Genomic DNA, 3951 nt, shown 5'->3' on the forward strand with positions numbered 1-3951 from the left:
CTTTCTTGAGCACGAGGTCACCTTCTCGGAACACGTGAGGCTTAACCTTCTTATTAAAGGCTTTCTTCATCCTTTGTTGATACAACTGACCATGGCACATGCCAGTTAATCTCTTCTCTTCAATTAAATTCAACTGGTCATAACGACTTTGAACCCAATCAGCCTCAGTCAACTTGGCTTCCATCAAGACTCTCATTGATGGGATCTCAACCTCCACGGGGAGCACAACCTCCATGCCATATACAAGAGAGAAAGGGGTTGCCCCTGTGGAAGTGCGAACGGATGTACGATAACCATGCAAGGTAAATGGCAGCATCTCGTGCCAATCTTTGTACGTAACAACCATCTTCTGGATAATCTTCTTGATGTTCTTATTAGCAGCTTCAACAGCTCCATTCATCTTGGGTCTATAAGGAGAAGAATTATGATGTGCAATCTTGAACTCGCTACACAGCTCTTTCATCATTTTGTTGTTCAAGTTAGATCCATTATCCGTAATGATCTTGTCTGGCACACCATACCGCCATATGAGTTGATTCTTGATAAACTTCACAACCACCTGCCTGGTCACGTTTGCATACGATGCCGCTTCAACCCACTTGGTGAAGTAATCGATTGCTACGAGAATAAACCTGTGACCGTTGGACGCTTTTGGCTCTATCATGCCAATCATGTCAATTCCCCACATAGAGAAAGGCCATGATGATGAAATCACATTCAGAAGTGTCGGGGGAATATGAATCTTGTCCACATAAACCTGACACTTGTGGCATTTCTTCACATATTTGCAGCAGTCAGACTCCATTGTCAGCCAATAGTAGCCTGCTCTCAACATCTTCTTTGCCATGGCATGCCCATTGGAATGAGTACCAAATGAACCCTCATGGACTTCAATCATTAACATGTCTGCTTCGTGTCTATCCACGCATCTGAGCAAAACCATGTCAAAATTTCTCTTATAAATCACATCTCCATTGAGATAGAACCTGCCTGATAATCTCCTCAAAGTCTTTCTATCTTTCATCGATGCCCCAGGCGGGTAAATCTAACTCTGAAGAAAACACTTGATATCTTAATACCATGGCTTATCATCTTTTACTTCCTCTACTGCAAATACATGAGCTGGTCTGTCCAAGCGCATCACAGTGATGTTGGGAACTTCATTCCAGAGTCTTACCACAATCATCGAAGCAAGTGTAGCAAGTGCATCTGCCATCCGATTCTCATCTTGAGGAATATGATGGAAGTCAACCTCTGTAAAGAACGTTGAAATCCTCCTCGCATAATCTCTATATGGGATGAGGCCAGGCTGATTCGTCTCCCATTCACCCTTAATCTGATTAACAACAAGGGGCGAATCACCATAAACGTCAAGATGCTTGATCCTAAAATCAATACACTCTTCCAATCCCATAATACATGCCTCATACTCAGCCATATTATTCGTGCATTTGAAAGTTAGCCTTGTTGTAAAGGGAAAATATGTGCCCTGAGGAGTAATAATCACTGCCACAATACCATTTCCATATTGATTTACAGCGCCATCAAACACCATGCTCTATCGGGAACCAGGCTCTGGCCCTTCATCGAGCGTAGGCTCATCGCAGTCTTTCATTTTCAAATACAGAATCTCCTCGTCCGGGAAGTCATACTGAACTGACTGATAATCCTCAATTCGTTGATGTGCCAAGTGGTCAGCCAAGATACTACCTTTAATAGCTTTCTGAGCTCGATGCTCAATATCATACTCAGACAACAGCATCTGCCAATGGGAAATCCTCCCAATTAAAGCAGGCTTCACAAAGATATACTTGATTGGATCCATTTTGGATATCAACCAAGTTGTATGATTCAACATATACTGGCGTAAGCGCTTAGCATCCCAAGCCAAAGCACATCATGTTTTCTCAAGCATTGAGTATCGAGACTCACAATCAGTGAACTTCTTACTCAGATAGTAGATGTCATATTATTTCTTCCCTGATTCATCTTGCTGACCAAGGACACAACCCATAGAGTCTTCAAGAACTGTCAGATACATAATCAATGGTCTCCCTTCCACAGGCGGAGATAGAATCGGAGGCTCGGACAAATACTATTTAATACTGTCAAAGGCTTTTTGGCAATCCTCGGTCCAATCATGACGCTGATCTTTCTAGAGGAGCTTGAATATTGGCGCACATGTGGCAGTCATGTGGGATATAAATCTAGAAATGTAATTCAAGCGGCCAAGAAAACCTCGGACTTGCTTCTCAGTTTTGGGCGCAGGTATCTCTTGTATTGCTTTGACCTTGGAAGGATCAACCTCAATACCTCTCTCGCTGACAATAAAGCCCAATAACTTGCCGGAACGGACTCCAAATGTACACTTGTTAGGATTCAGACGAAGATTGTACTTCCTCAAATGCTGAAAAAACTTCAACAGGTGTTCTACATGTTCAACTTCCGTTCTCGACTTTGCAATCATATCATCAACATATACCTCGATCTCCTTGTGTATCATATCATGAAACAAGGTAGTCATAGCTCGTTGATACGTGGCTCCAGCGTTCTTCAAACCGAAGGGCATCACTCGATAACAGAATGTTCCCCAAGGTGTGATGAATGTTGTCTTCTCCATATCCTCGGGTGCCATTTTGATCTGGTTATATCCGGAAAATCCGTCCATCAATGAGAAGATATTGAATTTAGTTGTATTATCTACCAACATATCAATATGTGGTAGAGGAAAATAATATTTCGGACTAGCTTTATTCAAGTCTGTATAGTCCACACACATTCGGACTTTTCCATCTTTCTTAGGCACTGACACAATATTGGCCACCCATTGAGGATATGTAGAAGTCACCAGAAACCCCACATCAATTTGCTTATGAACTTCCTCTTTAATCTTCACTACCATATCGGGATGAGTTCTTCTGAGCTTCTGCTTCACAGGCACACACTCAGGCTTCAAAGGCAGGAAATGTTGCACGATATCAGTATCCAGATCAGGCATGTCTTCATATGACCAGGCAAAGACATCGACATATTCTCGTAGCAACTCAATCAATCCCTTCTTAACAGACTCTTCCAGGAGTGCCCTAATCTTCACTTCTCGCACACAATCCTCAGACCCCAAGTTGATTGTTTCCAGATTCTCAAGATGCGGTTGAATGATCTTCTCTGTCGTTAGGAATCTCTTCAACATCATCTTCTTTGGCCTCAAATACAGGGAATTCAAAGTTGGGAGATGGTGTTGGATCATTATGTTCAATGGGTTTGATCAACCTACATAATGATTTTGGATATAAAGAGATTTTAGAATTCAAATAAGGCAAATCATTATGCAGATGCAAAGATTGATTTTATTCTATTTTTTGTTTAGGTTTTATGTGATCACCAATTTCATGCAAAAAAGAAAAAAAATGAAAATAATTTGGAAAAAACAAACATTTAACATGAATTCATTGAATGAAATATCATTGTATTTATGAGCCAACAATGTCATCACTCCTCCTTTTGGCATGGGAGAAGGTTTTTTTAAACAAAATGAACATTACGTTGACTTATAGACAACTATTGGAACATCAACAGAGACCCAGTTATTGCAGACCCCTCCAGGGATGACAAAGTTGCCAGAATCTTCCTCTGCATCCTCTTCCACAATAGCAGCAGCTTCCTCATCTTAGACGGCGTGGATGAACCCACCACTCTGAAATAGATCGTGCTTGTTGAAAGTGCCAGAAGAATACCCTATGCCAGGCCGGGATTTGTTGTCTTCTAGCTTGATCATTTGTCCTAAACCAGTAGTTGTGCCATGCTCAATGGCCAACTTCGCATCATTGTAGGACGCAAATGAAGAAGTTCCTTTCTTAGAAGGCTCAGCAATAGATAAAGCTTGGAACGGCGTCCCAACTTCATCCTCAACGTCTATATAAGAAAAGGAAGACAGATGGCTAACTAGGAGAA

Source organism: Lathyrus oleraceus, chromosome 5 (genome assembly GCF_024323335.1).
Source record: "Lathyrus oleraceus cultivar Zhongwan6 chromosome 5, CAAS_Psat_ZW6_1.0, whole genome shotgun sequence".
NCBI classification, from domain to species: domain Eukaryota; kingdom Viridiplantae; phylum Streptophyta; class Magnoliopsida; order Fabales; family Fabaceae; genus Lathyrus; species Lathyrus oleraceus.